Source organism: Mytilus trossulus, chromosome 12 (genome assembly GCF_036588685.1).
Source record: "Mytilus trossulus isolate FHL-02 chromosome 12, PNRI_Mtr1.1.1.hap1, whole genome shotgun sequence".
Taxonomy (NCBI): domain Eukaryota; kingdom Metazoa; phylum Mollusca; class Bivalvia; order Mytilida; family Mytilidae; genus Mytilus; species Mytilus trossulus.
In genome coordinates this window covers 49215224-49236541 of record NC_086384.1, presented here as the reverse complement: position 1 = coordinate 49236541, position 21318 = coordinate 49215224, and the positions used below count along the sequence as shown (strand labels likewise).

The 21318-nt window shown below is 35.1% G+C and overlaps 1 protein-coding gene and 1 pseudogene across 1 annotated transcript in view; one reads left to right on the top strand and one right to left on the bottom strand.

The window, feature by feature from the left end:
* LOC134692750 (sialin-like) overlaps window positions 1–15404 on the bottom strand; it is a 66033-nt pseudogene extending 50629 nt beyond the window's left edge.
* Window positions 1–21318, top strand: part of LOC134692754 (glycine amidinotransferase, mitochondrial-like) — a 647170-nt gene that overhangs the window by 467128 nt on the left and 158724 nt on the right. The gene's annotated exons all lie outside the window — the stretch shown is intronic.

Genomic DNA, 21318 nt, shown 5'->3' with positions numbered 1-21318 from the left:
AAAACCATCATAAAAACCAAGAAAACCAACATAAAGGGAAATCTCAATTATAGTGAAAATCTTCCCCCAGCACCGCCCAGACATGCCATTGAGGTATTTTATAGCTCAAACTAATGCTTAGGGTGTCTACTACATGCCTGAATCTTCATTTATACTGAAATATGTGAACGTAAGCCAAGAAAATATTTAATCGACCCCTACCCCCTATTTGGATTGCCAGATGCCAATATTGACCATACCTACCCCGGATCTTTTCACCGTAGAGACAAAACTGAGCATGCCATTGGTCCATACAAGGTGTCATTTTTACCGTAAAGGCCTTGGCTAACTTTAACATGTGTTTTCCAACATAAATAGGTGCCTCATTAAGCGAAAAACACGAAAAACCATCATAAAAACCAAGAAAACCAACATAAAGGCAAATGTCAATTATAGTGAAAATCTTCCCCCAGCACCGCCCAGACATGCCATTGAGATATTTTATAGCTCAAACTAATGCTTAGGGTGTCTAATACATGCCTGAATCTTTATTTATACTGACATATGTGAACGTAAGTCAAGAAAATATTTAATCGACCCCTACCCCATATTTGGATAGCCAGACGCCAATATTGACCAGACCTACCCCGGATCTTTTCACCGTACAGATAAAACTGAGCATGGCATTGGTCCATACAAGGTGTCATTTTTACCGTAAAGGCCTTGGCTAACTTTAACATGTGTTTTCCAACATAAATAGGTGCCTCATTAAGCGGAAAACACGAAAAACCATCATAAAAACCAAGAAAACCAACATAAAGGCAAATGTCAATTATAGTGAAAATCTTCCCCCAGCACCGCCCAGACATGCCATTGAGGTATTTTATAGCTCAAACTAATGCTTAGGGTGTCTACTACATGCCTGAATCTTTATTTATACTGAAATATGTGAACGTAAGCCAAGAAAATATTTAATCGACCCCTACCCCCTATTTGGATTGCCAGATGTCAATATTGACCATACCTACCCCGGATCTTTTCACCGTAGAGACAAAACTGAGCATGCCATTGGTCCATACAAGGTGTCATTTTTACCGTAAAGGCCTTGGCTAACTTTAACATGTGTTTTCCAACATAAATAGGTGCCTTTTTAAGCGAAAAACACGAAAAACCATCATAAAAACCAAGAAAACCAACATAAAGGCAAATGTCAATTATAGTGAAAATCTTCCCCCAGCACCGCCCAGACATGCCATTGAGATATTTTATAGCTCAAACTAATGCTTTGGGTGTCTTCTACTTGCCTGAATCTTTATTTATACTGAAATATGTGAACGTAAGTCAAGAAAATATTTAATCGACCCCTACCCCATATTTGGATCGCCAGACGCCAATATTGACCATACCTACCCCGGATCTTTTCACCGTAGAGACAAAACTGAGCACAGCATTGATCCATACAAGGTGTCATTTTTACCGTAAAGGCCTTGGCTAACTTTAACATGTGTTTTCCAACATAAATAGGTGCCTCATTATGCGGAAAACACGAAAAACCATCATAAAAACCAAGAAAACCAACATAAAGGCAAATGTCAATTATAGTGAAAATCTTCCCCCAGCACCGCCCAGACATGCCATTGAGGTATTTTATAGCTCAAACTAATGCTTAGGGTGTCTACTACATGCCTGAATCTTTGTTTATATTGAAATATGTGAACGTAAGCCAAGAAAATATTTAATCGACCCCTACCTCCTATTTGGATTGCCAGACGCCAATATTGACCATACCTTCCCCGGATCTTTTCACCGTAGAGACAAAACTGAGCATGCTATTGGTCCATACAAGGTGTCATTTTTATCGTAAAGGCCTTGGCTAACTTTAACATGTGTTTACCAACATAAATAGGTGCCTCATTAAGCGGAAAACTCGAAAAACCATCATAAAAACCAAGAAAACCAACATAAAGGCAAATTACAATTATAGTGAAAATCCTCCCCCAGCACCGCCCAGACATGTCATTGAGGTATTTTATAGCTCAAACTAATGCTTAGGGTGTCTAATACATTCCTGAACCTTTATTTATACTTAAATATGTGAACGTAAGCCAAGAAAATATGTAATCGACCCCTATCCCCAATTTGGATCGCCAGACGCCAATATTGACCATACCTACCCCGGATCTTTTCACCGTAGACACAAAACTGAGCATGCTATTGGTCCATACAAGGTTTAATTTTTACCGTAAAGGCCTTGGCTAACTTTAACATGTGTTTTCCAACATAAATAGGTGCCTCATTCAGCGAAAAACACGAAAAACCATCATAAAAACCAAGAAAACAAACATAAAGGCAAATGTCATTTATAGTGAAAATCTTCCCCCAGCACCGCCCAGACATGCCATTGAGGTATTTTATAGCTCAGACTAATGCTTAGGGTGTCTTCTACATGCCTGATTCTTTATTTATACTGAAATATGTGAACGTAAGCCAAAAAAATATTTAATCGACCCCTACCCCCAATTTTGATCGCCAGACGCCAATATTGACCATACCTACCTCGGATCTTTTCACCCTGGAGACATAACTGGGCATGTCATTGGTCCATACAAGCTGTCATTTTTACCGTTAATGCCTTGGTTAACTTTAACGAGTGTTTTCCAACATAAATAGGTGCCTTATTAACCGGAAAACACGAAAAACCATCATAAAAACCAAGAAAACCAACATAAAGGCAAATATCAATTATAGTAAAAATCACCCCCAGCACCCCCAGACATGCCATTAAGGTATTTTACAGCTCAAACTAATGCTTAGGGTGTCTACTACATGCCTGAATCTTTATTTATACTGAAATATGTGAAAGTAAGCCAAGAAAATATGTAATCGACCCCTACCCCCTATTTGGATCGCCAGACGCCAATATTGACCATACCTACTCCGGATCCTTTCATCGTAGAGACAAAACTGAGCATGCCATTGGTCCATACAAGGTGTCATTTTTACCGTAAAGGCCTAGGCTAACTTTAACATGTGTTTTCCAACATAAATAGGTGCCTCATTAGGCGAAAAAAAAGAAAAAACATCATAAAAACCAAGAAAACCAACATAAAGGCAAATATAAATTTTAGTGAAAATCTTCCTCCAGCACCGCCCAGACATGCCATTGAGGTATTTTATAGCTCAAACTAATGCTTAGGGTGTCTACTACATGCCTGAATCTTTATGTATACTGAAATATGTGAACGTAAGCCAAGAAAATATTTAATCGACCCCTGCCCCCAATTTGGATCGCCAGACGCCAATATTGACCATACATACCCTGGATCTTTTCAACCTAAAGACAAAACTGAGCACGCCATTGGTCCATACAAGGTGTCATTTTTACCGTAAAGGCCTTGGCTAACTTTAATATGTGTTTTCCTACATAAATAGGTGCCTCATTAGGCGAAAAACACGAAAAACCATCATAAAAACCAAGAAAACCAACATAAAGGCAAATGTCAATTATAGTGAAAATCTTCCCCAGCACCGCCCAGACATGCGATTGAGATATTTATAGCTCAAACTAATGCTTAGGATGTCTACTACATGCCTGAATCTTTATTTATACTGAAATATGTGAACGTAAGCCAAGAAAATATGTAATCGACCCCTACCACCAATTTGGATCGCCAGACGCCAATATTGACCATACCTACCCTGGATCTTTTCACCCTAGAGACAAAACTGAGCATGCCATTGGTCCATACAATGTGTCATTTTTACCGTAAAGGCCTTGTTTAACTTAAACATGTGTTTTCCAACATAAATAGGTGCCTCATTAAGCGAAAAACACGAAAAACCATCATAAAAACCAAGAAAACCAACATAAAGGCAAAATATTAATTGTAGTGAAAATCTTCCCCCAGCACCGCCCAGACACGCCATTGAGGTATTTTATAGCTCAAACTAATGCTTAGGGTGTCTACTACATGCCTGAATCTTTATTTATACTGTAAAATGTGAACGTAAGCCAATAAAATATTTAATCGACCCCTACCCCCTATTTGGATCGCCAGACGCCAATATTGACCATACCTACCTCGGATCTTTTCACCATAGAGACAAAACTGAGCATGGCATTGGTCCATACAAGGTGTCATTTTTACCGTAAAGGCCTTGACTAACTTTAACATGTGTTTTCCAACATGAATAGGTGCCTCATTAAGCGAAAAACACGAAAAACCATAAAAAAAAAACAAGAAAACTAACATAAAGGCAAATGTCAATTATAGTGAAAATCTTCCCCCAGCACCGCCCAGACATGCCATTGAGATATTTTATAGCTCAAACTAATGCTTAGGGTGTGTACTACATGCATGAATCTTTATTTATACTGAAATATGTGAACGTAAGCCAAGAAAATATTTAATCGACCCCTACCCCCTATTTGGATTGCCAGACGCCAATATTGACCATACCTACCCCGGATCTTTTCACCGTAGAGACAAAACTGAGCATGGCATTGGTCCATACAAGGTGTCATTTTTACCGTAAAGGCCTTGGCTAACTTTAACATGTGTTTACCGACATAAATAGGTGCCTCATTAAGCGAAAAACACGAAAAACCATCATAAAAACCAAGAAAACCAACATAAAGGCAAATGACAGTTATAGTGAAAATCTTCCCCCAGCACCGCCCAGACATGCCTTTAAGATATGTTATAGCTCAAACTAATGCTTAGGGTGTCTAATACATGCCTGAATCTTTATTTATACTAAAATATGTGAACGTAAGTCAAGAAAATATTTAATCGACCCCTACCCCATATTTGGATTGCCAGACGCCAATATTGACCATACCTACCCCGGATCTTTTCACCGTAGAGACAAAACTGAGCATGCCATTGGTCCATAAAAGGTGTCATTTTTACCGTAAAGGCCTTGGCTAACTTTAACATGTGTTTACCAACATGTATAGGTGCCTCATTAAGCGGAAAACACGAAAAACCATCATAAAAACCAAGAAAACCAACATAAAGGCAGATGACAATTATAGTGAAAATCTTCCCCCAGCACCGCCCAGACATGCCATTGAGGTATTTAATAGCTCAAACTAATGCTTAGGGTGTCTACTACATGCCTGAATCTTTGTTTATATTGAAATATGTAAACGTAAGCCAAGAAAATATTTAATCGACCCCTACCCCCTATTTGGATTGCCAGACGCCAATATTGACCATACCTACCCCGGATCTTTTCACCGTAGAGACAAAACTGAGCATGGCATTGGTCCATACAAGGTGTCATTTTTACCGTAAAGGCCTTGGCTAACTTTAACATGTGTTTTCCAACAAAAATAGGTGCCTCATTAAGCGAAAAACACGAAAAACCACCATAAAAATCAAGAAAACCAACATAAAGGCAAATGTCAATTATAGTGAAAATCTTCCCCCAGCACCGCCCAGACATGCCATTGAAATATTTTATAGCTCAAACTAATGCTTAGGGTGTCTAATATATGCCTGAATCTTTATTTATACTGAAATATGTGAACGTAAGTCAAGAAAATATTTAATCTACCCCTACCCCCTATTTGGATCGCCAGACGCCAATATTGACCATACCTACCTCGGATCTTTTCACCGTAGAGACAAAACTGAGCATGGCATTGGTCCATACAATGTGTCATTTTTACCGTAAAGGCCTTGGCTAACTTTAACATGTTTTTTCTAACATAAATAGGTGCCTCATTAAGCGAAAAACACGAAAAACCATCATAAAAACCAAGAAAACCAACATAAAGGCAAATATCAATTATAGTGAAAATCTTCCCCCCAGCACCGCCCAGACATACCATTGAGGTATTTTATAGCTCAAACTAATGCTTAGGATGTCTACTACATGCCTGAATCTTTATTTATACTGAAATATGTGAACGTAAGCCAAGAAAATATTTAATCGACCCCTACCCCAAATTTGGATTGCCAGACGCTAATATTGACCATACCTACCCCGGATCTTTTCACCGTAGAGACAAAACTGAGCATGCCATTGATCCATAAAAGGTGTCATTTTTACCGTAAAGTCCTTGGCTAACTTTAACATGTGTTTTCCAACATATATAGGTGCCCCATTAAGCGGAAAACACGAAAAACCATCATATAAGCCAAGAAAACCAACATAAAGGCAAATATCAATTATAGTGAAAATCTTCCCCAAGCACCGCCCAGACATGCCATTGAGGTATTTTATAGCTCAAACTAATGCTTAGGGTGTCTACTACATGCCTGAATCTTTATTTATACTGAAATATGTGAACGTAAGACAAGAAAATATTTAATCGACCCCTACCCCCAAATTGGATCGCCAGACGCCAATATTGACCATACCTACCCCGGATCTTTTCACCCTAGAGACAAAACTGAGCATGCCATTGGTCCATACAAGGTGTCATTTTTACCGTAAAGGCCTTGGCTAACTTGAACATGTGTTTTCAAACATATATAGGTGCCCCATTAAGCGAAAAACACGAAAAACCATCATAAAAGCCAAGAAAACCAACATAAAGGCAAATATCAATTATAGTGAAAATCTTCCCCCAGCACCGCCCAGACATGCCATTGAAATATTTTATAGCTCAAACTAATGCTTAGGGTGTCTAATATATGCCTGAATCTTTATTTATACTGAAATATGTGAACGTAAGTCAAGAAAATATTTAATCTACCCCTACCCCCTATTTGGATCGCCAGACGCCAATATTGACCATACCTACCTCGGATCTTTTCACCGTAGAGACAAAACTGAGCATGGCATTGGTCCATACAATGTGTCATTTTTACCGTAAAGGCCTTGGCTAACTTTAACATGTTTTTTCTAACATAAATAGGTGCCTCATTAAGCGAAAAACACGAAAAACCATCATAAAAACCAAGAAAACCAACATAAAGGCAAATATCAATTATAGTGAAAATCTTCCCCCCAGCACCGCCCAGACATACCATTGAGGTATTTTATAGCTCAAACTAATGCTTAGGGTGTCTACTACATGCCTGAATCTTTATTTATACTGAAATATGTGAACGTAAGCCAAGAAAATATTTAATCGACCCCTACCCCAAATTTGGATTGCCAGACGCTAATATTGACCATACCTACCACGGATCTTTTCACCGTAGAGACAAAACTGAGCATGCCATTGATCCATAAAAGGTGTCATTTTTACAGTAAAGGCCTTGGCTAACTTTAACATGTGTTTTCCAACATATATAGGTGCCCCATTAAGCGGAAAACACGAAAAACCATCATATAAGCCAAGAAAACCAACATAAAGGCAAATATCAATTATAGTGAAAATCTTCCCCAAGCACCGCCCAGACATGCCATTGAGGTATTTTATAGCTCAAACTAATGCTTAGGGTGTCTACTACATGCCTGAATCTTTATTTATACTGAAATATGTGAACGTAAGACAAGAAAATATTTAATCGACCCCTACCCCCAAATTGGATCGCCAGACGCCAATATTGACCATACCTACCCCGGATCTTTTCACCCTAGAGACAAAACTGAGCATGCCATTGGTCCATACAAGGTGTCATTTTTACCGTAAAGGCCTTGGCTAACTTGAACATGTGTTTTCAAACATATATAGGTGCCCCATTAAGCGAAAAACACGAAAAACCATCATAAAAGCCAAGAAAACCAACATAAAGGCAAATATCAATTATAGTGAAAATCTTCCCCCAGCACCGCCCAGACATGCCATTAAGGTATTTTATAGCTCAAACTAATGCTTAGGGTGTCTACTTCATGCCTGAATCTTTATTTATACTGAAATATGTGAACGTAAGCCAAGAAAATATTTAATCGATCCCTACCCCAAATTTGGATCGCCAGACGCCATAATTGACCATACCTACGCCGGATCTGTTCACCCTAGAGGCAAAACTGAGCATGCCATTGATCCATACAAGGTGTCATTTTTACCGTAAAGGCCTTGGCTAACTTTAACATGTGTTTTCCAACATAAATAGGTGCCTCATTAAGCGAAAAACACGAAAAACCATCATAAAAACCAAGAAAACCAACATAAAGGCAAATGTCAATTATAGTGAAAATCTTCCCCCAGCACCGCCCAGACATGCCATTGAAGTATTTTATAGCTCAAACTAATGCTTAGGGTGTCTACTACATGCCTGAATCTTTATTTATACTGAAATATGTGAACGTAAGCCAAGAAAATATTTAATCGACCCCTACCCCCAATTTGGATCGTCAGACGCCAATATTGACCATACCTACCCCGGATCTTTTCACCCTAGAGACAAAACTAAGCAGGCCATTGGTCCATACAAGGTGTCATTTTTACCGTAAAGGCCTTGGCTAACTTTAACTTGCTTTTTTCTAACATAAATAGGTGCCTCATTAGGAAGAAAACACGAAAAACCATCATAAAAACCAAGAAAACCAACATAAAGGCAAATATCAATTATAGTGAAAATCTTACCCCAGCACCGCCCAGACATGCCATTAAGGTATTTTATAGCTCAAACTAATGCTTAGGGTGTCTACTACATGCCTGAATCTTTATTTATACTGAAATATGTGAACGTAAGACAAGAAAATATTTAATCGACCCCTACCCCCAAATTGGATCGCCAGACGCCAATATTGACCATACCTACCCCGGATCTTTTCACCGTAGAGACAAAACTAAGCATGCCATTGGTCCATACAAGGTGTCATTTTTACCGTAAAGGCCTTGGCTAACTTTAACATTTGTTTTTCAACATAAATAGGTGCCTCATTAGGAAGAAAACACGAAAAACCATCATAAAAACCAAGAAAACCAACATAAAGGCAAATATCAATTATAGTGAAAATCTTCCCCCAGCACCGCCCAGACATGCCATTGGGGTATTTTATAGCTCAAACTAATGCTTAGGGTGTCTACTAAATGCCTGAATCTTTATTTATACTGAAATATGTGAACGTAAGCCAAGAAAATATTTAATCGACCCCTACCCCAAATTTGGATCGCTAGACGCCATAATTGACCATACCTACCCCGGATCTTTTCACCCTAGAGACAAAACTGAGCATGCCATTGGTCCATACAAGGTGTCATTTTTACCGTAAAGGCCTTGGCTAACTTGAACATGTGTTTTCAAACATATATAGGTGCCCCATTAAGCGGAAAACACGAAAAACCATCATAAAAGCCAAGAAAACCAACATAAAGGCAAATATCAACTATAGTGAAAATCTTCCCCCAGCACCGACCAGACATGCCATTAAGGTATTTTATAGCTCAAACTAATGCTTAGGGTGTCTACTACATGCCTGAATCTTTATATATACTGAAATATGTGAACGTAAGCCAAGAAAATATTTAATCGACCCCTACCCCCAATTTGGATCGTCAGACGCCAATATTGACCATACCTACCCCGGATCTTTTCACCCTAGAGACAAAACTAAGCAGGCCATTGGTCCATACAAGGTGTCATTTTTACCGTAAAGGCCTTGGCTAACTTTAACTTGCTTTTTTCTAAGATAAATAGGTGCCTCAGTAGGAAGAAAACACGAAAAAACATCATAAAAACCAAGAAAACCAACATAAAGGCAAATATCAATTATAGTGAAAATCTTCCCCCAGCACCGCCCAGACATGCCATTGGGGTATTTTATAGCTCAAACTAATGCTTAGGGTGTCTACTAAATGCCTGAATTTTTATTTATACTGAAATATGTGAACGTAAGACAAGAAAATATTTAATCGACCCCTACCCCCAATTTGGATCGTCAGACGCCAATATTGACCATACCTACCCCGGATCTTTTCACCCTAGAGACAAAACTAAGCAGGCCATTGGTCCATACAAGGTGTAATTTTTACCGTAAAGGCCTTGGCTAACTTGAACATGTGTTTTCAAACATATATAGGTGCCCCATTAAGCGGAAAACACGAAAAACCATCATAAAAGCCAAGAAAACCAACATAAAGGCAAATATCAATTATAGTGAAAATCTTCCCCCAGCACCGACCAGACATGCCATTAAGGTATTTTATAGCTCAAACTAATGCTTAGGGTGTCTACTACATGCCTGAATCTTTATTTATACTGAAATATGTGAACGTAAGCCAAGAAAATATTTAATCGACCCCTACCCCCAATTTGGATCGTCAGACGCCAATATTGACCATACCTACCCCGGATCTTTTCACCCTAGAGACAAAACTAAGCAGGCCATTGGTCCATACAAGGTGTCATTTTTACCGTAAAGGCCTTGGCTAACTTTAACTTGCTTTTTTCTAACATAAATAGGTGCCTCATTAGGAAGAAAACACGAAAAAACATCATAAAAACCAAGAAAACCAACATAAAGGCAAATATCAATTATAGTGAAAATCTTCCCCCAGCACCGCCCAGACATGCCATTGGGGTATTTTATAGCTCAAACTAATGCTTAGGGTGTCTACTACATGCCTGAATTTTTATTTATACTGAAATATGTGAACGTAAGACAAGAAAATATTTAATCGACCCCTACCCCCAATTTGGTTCGTCAGACGCCAATATTGACCATACCTACCCCGGATCTTTTCACCCTAGAGACAAAACTAAGCAGGCCATTGGTCCATACAAGGTGTCATTTTTACCGTAAAGGCCTTGGCTAACTTTAACATGTTTTTTCTAACATAAATAGGTGCCTCATTAGGGGGAAAACACGAAAAACCATCATAAAAGCCAAGAAAACCAACATAAAGGCAAATATCAATTATAGTGAAAATCTTCCCCCAGCACCGCCAAGACGTGCCATTTAGGTATTTTCTAGCTCAAACTAATGCTTAGGGTGTTTACTACATGCCTGAATCTTTATTTATACTGAAATATGTGAACATAAGACAAGAAAATATTTAATCGACCCCTACCCCCAATTTGGATCGTCAGACGCCAATATTGACCATACCTACCCCGGATCTTTTCACCCTAGAGACAAAACTAAGCAGGCCATTGGTCCATACAAGGTGTCATTTTTACTGTAAAGGCCTTGGCTAACTTTAACATGTTTTTTCTAACATAAATAGGTGCCTCATTAGGGGGAAAACACGAAAAACCATCATAAAAGCCAAGAAAACCAACATAAAGGCAAATATCAATTATAGTGAAAATCTTCCCCCAGCACCGCCCAGACATGCCATTAAGGTATTTTATAGCTCAAACTAATGCTTAGGGTGTCTACTACATGCCTGAATCTTTATTTATACTGAAATATGTGAACGTAAGCCAAGAAAATATTTAATCGACCCCTACCCCCAATTTGGATCGCCAGACGCCAATATTGACCATACCTACCCCGGATCTTTTTACCATAGAGACAAAACTGAGCATGTTATTGGTCCATACAAGATGTCATTTTTACCGTTAAGGTCTTGGCTAACTTTAACATGTGTTTTCCAACTTAAATAGGTGTTTATTTAAAAGTTATGGTTCCAATTGATGTGTTGGGGTTCTCTAAACTTAGAACCACGAGAAATCACCTTTCGGAGATTTTCATGTTGAATTATGTTAGATCCCCAGTAACAACATGGCCAGAGGGGCTGTAATTGTAATGCAAGTGGGAACAGTCACATGCCAGAGGTTTTTTTAGGTATTGTTCTAAATCAAGGTTCTGTAATGCTTGTTTATATTTAAATATTTTGGATGCAATGGTTTTGGTGTAACTGTAGGATACAATAGGAACAGTCTGATTTTAAAAATTAATATGAGTTTTATATGTTACATCCTTGTGATGCAGAAGGTTGGTGATGTTGATTGCATCACTTCCTCTATTTGTAAAGTGAACATGAAGTAATTTCCTCTTTTCCTCATGTAAAGGAAAGATCTTACTTGTTTGAAGAGACGGAAAAGAGCTACATCAAAATTACACTGACTAGTCTGCATATTGGAGAAAATGTATTGGTGCCTCCTAATATTCTGATCATTAGACTAGTTAAATGCCATCTCATGAATATACATTGATGAGTCATTCAACACTCTGTACATGTATTTATATGTATATATATTTATATCCACATTTAAACAAACAAAGACTAGAATTTAAAGCTTCAAAAAATAGTTTCTAATTACAGTATAAGGTAAGTTGATATATCTCTTTTTTAAAACCAACCATGACATTACAAAATTTTGTATGAAAAGTCTTACAAAAAGAAATGAAACTGATGATTAAGGTGGTATGGGTGTCTTCCTTCATCTTGGATTGTAAAACACAGAGAACCAAAGGTTCAGATTTTCTATCAAGTAAGCAAAATTTGATGCAGGAATGCTGATATTTATTGTGAATGTTCATTTAAACATGATAAAAGAACCAATTTATAAGAATATAACTTATAATTATTTATATCTTTGCAAATGTTATTATTTTTTTAAATTGGCATTTTAAGGGGAGGTACCTCTAAAACAGTGCATTTTCTGAGGGATTCTACATGGAATTTTCCTATTTTGTATTTTAGCCGGAAAAAAACGTACGGCGACCCTATCTTTTCTTTTGATAATCTCAAAGCATTGTCTGAAAGCTATCTTTTCCTTATTTACTTTACAATTCTATCATTTCGTTTATTTTCTAATCACAAAATGGTATTTTTTCCTGTATAATCCATACAGAATTTGTCATTTTGTCACATCCTGTAGCTCAAAAACAAAGTGCGGTGACCTATCATTTTCATTATATTTTTCAACATATATCAATAGATACTACCTTTTGGCAAAGTATGAACAAAATCTATCATTTTTATTTAAGACTCCCATGCCACCTTAATAAGGAAATGATTTTTTGTTAGTGCGTTGGTAATAATATGTATTTATTTATAAATCAGTATATCCATATGACATGTCTAATGTGCAAATTTTAAAAAAGCCCCCACTCTTCTGAATCAAATGGTTTACCATTTTTCAAATTTTTATAACAAAAACAAATCGAAATATAAATATAAATCGTTTAAGGTAAGCTGGACATATTGTTTGCAATAGGGATTTCTATGTGTACAGCAATATATATGCCATACAAAAAGATTCAGGATATTCATAAATAGCAAAAGTATCCATTGTAAGCATAACATATTGAGAATTACCATTTCTTAAATACCTATCCAATAATGCAAATAAAAGTAGTATGATTCACATGATTTGAATAGTGATTACTTAATTCGAGTTATTCAGAAAATTAACACGATAAGGGTTTACCGAGTAACAAACAGTACCAATGTTACTGCGATAGATGTACATCTCGATGATAATGATTGGTTCAAGTTTTATTTTTTACTTTAATGTGAATACAGGTTCTTTAAGACCTCCATCAGAGCTTCTGTAGTCATGAAACAAAATCCAGAGTCTCTTTTTATGTTCTATTAATAATGTATCCAGAACCCAAAGACACATGTGTCCATAAGATGCATTCGAATATTTTGCAAGGCCCCGTTAACAATGGTTAAGTCATATATTTCGTTATGTGATTCGATATATATACGTCCTCGGTTTTCGAACATTTATTTTTAAAAGTCCACAATGAAGATCAATCGTTTCGAAGAAGCAACACTACTGGAGCGTTTACGGCACTGGGTCGATATCTATGTTTGTGGGCTATCAGTCCCCGAGGGTTTCATCAGGTCATCAGTAGTCAGTAATTCGATACTGGAATGAGTAATAACAAAGCTGTTTAAAATTGTCCGTTAAAAATAATGAAATTCAAAATAAAAACAAGGTTTCAACTTCCCAGAAATAGTAGGCCTCAGATGATTTTGGCTTTTGTTTTATTTTATTTTTTGTCATTTAGCATTTCAACTGTTTCAATTTCAGTAAATCTTCGGCTTTCACATATTAAGCTTTTAGCGTCTTGATAAACTAAATCCAGAAAAGAGCTTTAGGTGCATGCAATTATTTAACGTGCTATTCAAATATTTACAGCACTGCAGGGTCGAGGGTTAGAAAAAAGACTTCAGTGTTTATTGTTCCATTTGACAAAATATGTAGATTTTGAGATTATTTTGCCTGACTGCACTTCATCATTGAATCAAAACAAGGCTAAAAAGGAAAAAAAAGGTCAGCATGCATTTCAACAAAAGATAAGCTCTCAACTGTTGGACTGCTTATTTTTCTTGCCATATGCACAGACATCATATAAGGGTCAAACTTAAAGTTCTAAATTTGTATAAAAGTACTGCATATTTCTGAAAGGTAGAATTTACGCAATCGTGAAAAGATTTTCAAAGTATTTTCGGGGACTAACTGATGTCCACGATAATAAGTTGAATTATTTCAAAATAAATTGACATTAGAGTGTGATGTTTTCACGGCTAGTATATGCAAATGCTGGTAACTTGTAAAATGATATATCATTTCTATGTGGCCTATCTCATGAATGCAAGGTCATTTTGTTTTGGTCGGGCACGAGAAGGGCTACAATGTTTGAACTCCCAACTCAGTGATTGAGCATAAACTACAATGAACTAGTCATTTTGTTCTACTTAATTCCTTAAAAATAGAATCTGGTTTACGTCCACTCAGTGACACTACATTGCACTAAAAATAAATTGGAAAATCATTTTTGAAAAAAGTAATTGAAATTAATAAATATTGAGACAACTTTTATAAAGTCATCAACATCAAAATATGAAAATTATGAGAATTTCTCTATTTCTAATATCCTGAATCTCACAAAACACCAAAACGTTGTGAATACTAAAGACGTGTGACACTTTTCCTTTGAAAAGAACAACAAAAAAATTACTTAGATCTTCACTTCAGTAATTCAATTATTGTCAGACGACCAATTTAAGGTTGATTTATCGGATATTAGGGGTTTTTTAGGTAGAAAACTTCATTGTCATCACTAACAATAAACTTTCCTGTAAGCTCTGAATTACTTTTGAAGATCATGCTTTAAAGATAATATCTTTATACATTTTTTTTTAGCAAAAACAAGTAACTATGATACATGATATATAACATGTATAATTAGACGTGGTGCGTTATTTGTGTGGTTTAGTATAGTTTTGCTTAAAATGAATATCATATTTAATAGTTAGAGGTGAATAATTTGACCCTTGTATCACACAACAACAATTGATTTCATACTATTGATAAACATTTTATATCAATAATTATGATTAAAATTTATGATATTTTGTATATATCAATCAAGTTTAGTATAACCTGGTTACGTTAAAAAAGAGAGAAGAATAGGCGTTTGACGACTTAAAAGAGGGACGAAAGACACCAAAGGGACAGTCAAACTCGTAAATCGAAAACAAACTGACAACGCCATGGCTAAAAATGAAAAAGACAAACAGCAAAACAATAGTAGACATGACACAACATAGAAAACTAAAGAATAAACAACACGAACCCCATAATATTCCTTACCTGAAGAAGCTGTTAAGACAGTTTGCAATTGTACTATCGTATTGTTATCTACTAAAATTATTTACCCGTCTATACCTTTTTTCCCGGAACGATATGATCGCATTGTATATTGCTTATAGGTTTTCTCAGAATTGAAATTAAACTAGTTACAGGTAGATTTTGATAACACACCATTCAAACAAAGGTTTACTAGTGACGGGATATTTAAACGAATATAATTTGGTTGTATAATTGTGAAGTAACTTCCTACTTTAAAATTAAAAATATTTTGAACAATCTACTTTCGTTTTGCAAAATTTAAATGTAAAGGAAAATACGCATATGATCCCCAAATTATCAAAAATTCGTATTTTTTTATAATAATAAGAACAGTAGTTAAAAATAATAAATTTATTTGGAAGCTTTCGTTTACATAAGACTTATCAGTGACGTTCAAATATTGATAAAGTAAAACAAGTACACAATTGAAGATCATTAAGGATAGAAAATTCCAAAACTTTATGCCAAATACGCTAAGGTAATTTATACCTGGGATATGAAATCCTCGGTTTTTTTTCGAAAATTTTAAGTTTGGTAAACAGGAAATTTATAATAATAATTACATTATTGATATTCATGACAACACCGAAGACTACTGGGCTGGTGATACCCTCGGGGCCATAAAATGCGACAATGCATGCAGTTCTTAACATTAAATCAGTAAACTTGGAACAAAAACTTTTGTTTTAGAGTTAAAAATGTAAGGGATTTTATGAATAAATACAAATTTGACGGACTGAACATCGGATGACCGCAAGTTCTTGTGGATGGTCACACGCACTTGTCTTAGAACAAAAATCACATCTTTATACCTGAAAGTTTTTATTTAACTTAAATTCTCAATGTCATATTAGAAAATTTATGGAAAACTGAAGAGAGGCTATATATATATCGATTGAAACCATTCACCAAAGTTTCATGAAAACTGCTCAGTTCAGATATTGTCTGAAAATTGGAAAATCACCAAATTTTACATAAAGATGACCATGGGGTCATTCCGATGTAGTGTTGCCGACGAGATTTCTACTTACGTAACGTTCGTGTTTGACTGGTAACTGATCTATAGATACGCGGTTATTATTAAGTGCAAAATAAAATTCCGTATGCTGGTTATAAATTCATTTCTTAAATGAATACTAATAAAAAAATATAAAATAATAATATGAATCAGTGTTGTCGTTAGAAATATATAATGTCTGCTAGAATCCAATCTATTAGAACAATTGATTTAATAATAAAGAGTTTCCACTTTACACTTCAATTTACTGCACCATTATTAGATAGTAGAATAGAATGATATACAAATGAATGAAATAACATATATATGCAACAAATGGAAGTATTTAACGACCTTGACTGGCTATACAGCCCTTGACTGGCTATATAGCCCTTGCACGGTCGGCCCTGGCTTGTGCCTTTTTGGGCATTAAGTAATTTATATTTTTACCATGTGGTTATTTAAATAATTTAGAATAATAAGAAAGTTTAATAAAAACAAAAATTTAAAAAGCAAAAATTTGGCTATATTACATATATATGTAACTGTTATAGACAGTCATTTATATAATATAATATAACAACATATTGAAAAATAAATTGGTGTTCATCACTATAATATGATAGTTATTACGGTAATGTTGAATTCCCTGTCAATTATTCATCATCAACACACGAAACAAATGTATCTCTGTACATATTAACCACACTTTCAGGTATAAAGATGTGATTTTTGTTCTAAGACAAGTGCGTGTGACCATCAACAAGAACTTGCGGTCATCCGATGTTCAGTCCGTCAAATTTGTATTTATTCATAAACTCCCATACATTTTTAACTCTAAAACAGTAAATCAAACATTTATAAAAATCATAAGGGAGGACACCTCAATAGATACAAACAATTCACCAAAGCTTCATGAAAAGTAGTTTTAGTTCGAAAACTTGAACCCCCTCCCCTTTTAATAATGAACAAAACTTAAACAGTTACAAAAATCGAAAGTGAACTTACCTAAATTAAAAACCAATTGTTCAGAGAACAATTGAAGGTCTTTCCATTGAAAACAATGTATTTTAATATGAAATTTGTAAAATTAAGTTTAAAATGTCATTTCAATTGTTAACTGAAAGGTTATTGTACGCTGATTCCAGAAATATATGGTTTCTATACAATATTTTTTTAAATAAGGGAGATAATTTGTTACTTCCGGTTTGAAAAATGTTACTTCCGATAATATTTGAATATTTAATTGACACTGATTCCAAAATGATCTGGTTCTATATACTTTTTTATTAATAAAGTACAAAAAATACCTACTTCCGGTTTACACAAGGTCACTTCCGGTTGTTTTTTTCAAGGTTAAATGGTTTGATACCTTTTGCCAAAAGTCTCATGGCTATATCATGTATACATATGAGCTGAAAGCAAAGGTCAAAAACTAGAACGTCAAATTAATCTATGACCTTTGACCTTGAGATCAATTTCAAGGTCATAAACCAAGGACCTCAAATCAAAAGACCATAGGTCTTAATAATATTTGGTTAATCAGTTATATCACCAAACGCGTATTTTTAAATACAAGAGGGGAGAAAACTCACTTTTACGTTTAACGTACTCTTGCAATCAAAATTTATGTGTTACGACATGTCGCAAACAACAATTTAGAAAAAATAATATGTCGATATCTTATGCGGTTTCTGGAAATTAGTGGAAATAAGCCAAATTCAAATTAGAATATGACCTTGACCTTTGACCTTAACCTAATTTTTTTTTTTTTGGACCAAGGACCTCAAATCAAAAGATCTTTGGTCTCTAGCACTTATGGTTTTCAAGATAGAAATGCATATCACTTATATCAAATGCATAAGGGGAAATAACTCTCATATGGAGCGTTCATATCACTTCGGTCAAAATAGGACAAATCATGCGAAGGATATAACGAGCAATTTTGTAAAATAAATTTGTCATAATATTTTACGGTTGCGAAGGAGATGCGCTAACAAGGAAAACAGTGTTTGGGGAGATAACTCCTACAAAGAAAAGTATTCGCTTACGCAGGGAAAATTTCAAAAGCGCATAACCTGTTCGATATCATATACCAAATATCTAAGTGACATATTGCGAAACAAATGTTTATCGCAAGAAGAAAATTAGGCGGAAGAAAAAAAAAAAAAAAAAAAAAATAATCAGAAGAAAAACAATAGGTCTTTCCACAGAAAAGTGGAAAGACCTAATAATAATAATAATAATAATAATTAAAAACCAATTGTTCTCTGAAGGTCTTTCCATCAAAACAATGTATTTTAATATGAAAAGTTGTGAAACTAAGTTTAAAATGTCATTTCAATCGTCAAATGATAGCTCCTAGTAAGCTGATTCCAAAAATATATTGTTTCCATACATTTTTTTTTTAAATAAGGGAGATAATTTGTTACTTCCGGTTTGAAAAATGTTACTTCCGATAATATTTGAATATTTACTTGACACTGATTCCAAAAATATCTGGTTCTATATACTTATATATTAATAAAGTACAAAAAAATAGCTACTTCCGGTTTACAAAAGGTCACTTCCGGTTGTATTTTTCAAGGTTAAATGGTTTGATACCTTTTTCTAAAAGTTGTATATCTTTATTATGTATACATATAGAATAAAAGCAAAGGTCAAAATCTAGAATGTCAAATTAAGCTATGACCTTGAGATCAATTTCAAGGTCATAAACCAAGGACCTCAAATCAAAAGACCATAGGTCTTAATTATATTCAGTTAATGAGTTATATCACCAAACGCGTATTTTCAAATACAAGAGGGGAGAAAACTCCCTTTTACATTCAACGTACGCTTGCAATCAAAATTTACATCTTACGACATGTCGCAACTAACAATTTAGTAAAAATAATTTGTTGATATCTTATACAGTCTTTGGATATAAGTGAAAATAAGCCAAATTCAAATATTAGAAAATGACCTTGACCTTTGACCTTGACCTAATTTTCATTTTTTGGGACCAAGGACCTCAAATCAAAAGATCCTAGGTCTCTATCACTTATGATTTATAAGATAGAAATTCATATCACTTATATCAGATGCATAAGGGGAAATAACTCTCATATGGAGCGCTCATATCGCTTCGGTCAAAATAGGACAAATCATGCGAAGGATATAACGAGCAATTTTGTAAAATAAATTTGTCATAATCTTTTACGGTTGCGAAGGAGATGCGCAAACAAGGAAAACAGTGTTTGGGGAGATAACTCCTACAAAGAAAAGTATTCGTTTACGCAGGGTAAATTTCAAAAGCGCATAAACTGTTCGATATCATATACAAAATATCTAAGCGACATATTGCGAAACAAATGTTTATCGCAAGAACAAAGTTAGGCGGAAGAAAAAAAAAAAAAAAAAAATAATCAGAAGAAAAACAATAGGTCTTTCCACAGAAAAGTGGAAAGACCTAATAAGTAGAAACATTTCATAAAAAAATCCATGAAAACTTGTGAAAGCATAGTTCAGTTATTTTCCAAAAACTTGAAAATACCTCTTTTTTTTTTAATTAATACAATATTTTAACTCGTAAACGTAAACTGTAATATTTATAAAAATAGCTGACTATCCGGTATGGGCTGTGCTCATTTTTTTAGCCATATTGTGACCTATAGATGTTAATTTTTTTGTCATTTTTGGTCTCTTGTGGATAGTTGTTTCAATGCCAACTATAATACATAATCTTTTTTAATTTTACATTAGCCGTATTTGACACAACATTTTTTGAATTTTGAATCCTCAATACTCTTTAACTTTGTACTAGTTTGGCTTTATACATATCTTGATTTGAGCGTCAATGTAGACGAAATGCGCGTCTGGCGTACTAAATTATAATCATGGTACCTATGATAACTATTTACCTCTCGGTCGATGACACTTCTGGTGGACTTTTTGTCCCCGGGGTTATCACTAGCCCAGTATTCAACACTTCGGTGTTGACATGAATATCACTAATGTGGTCATTTTCATTAAGTTCCTATTTACAAAACTTTGAATTTTTCGACAAACTGAGGGTTTTCTTAACCCAGGCATAGATAACCTTAGCCGTATTTGACGAAACGAGCGTCTGGCGCACTAAATTATAATCCTGGTACCTTTGATATTTTTTTATATTGTATAAGCCATCACTGTTTTGCCAGCAGCTTGAGAGTTTTGTTTCACCGGTAGAAGGAATATAGAAGTATAACATATAACATAACACTTTGGTGAATTATATATATCTAATGACAAGTGCTTTAAGACTATACGTTTCCGTGGTTATAAGTTTTTATAAATTAATCAGGGGGATGTTCCAGTTTCTGACAATAACTCAAAAAATGCTTTCAGCTTATGGGATGATATTAAAACTAGAGGTTCTAAAGTGCACGTATGTCTCACCTTGCTGTTTGTGCGCATTCAACAAAAACCACTCTCCGACATAGTAGACGATGATAGAATTCATGAACAAAACTTTAATTTGTAGAATTTTTATTACTGATTATTTAGTTTCTGTCTTTCTGTAGTTTTTGCTCAAAACACAAGGGTAAAAACTCCTCATTAAGGGACTTGACGATCACTCCTATAATGTGACTTGTTTGAAGGTCTTGTCTTGCTGATCGTGTCTACATTCTAAATCTAGTAAACCGACATTAAATGTGGCAGATTTTGACAGATTTAGTTCAGTAGTTTTAGGAGAGAAGATTTCTGTAAAAGTTAACGGACGACAACAAAACTGGAAGACGGACGCCAATTGATGAGAAAAGCTCACTGGGCCCATTGGGCTATGTTTTGTGAAACTTTGGTGACTTGTTTTATTTTAATAAAAAAAACTCCTTGTATTTTATTTTGTGTTATACATTTCTGATATGAAAT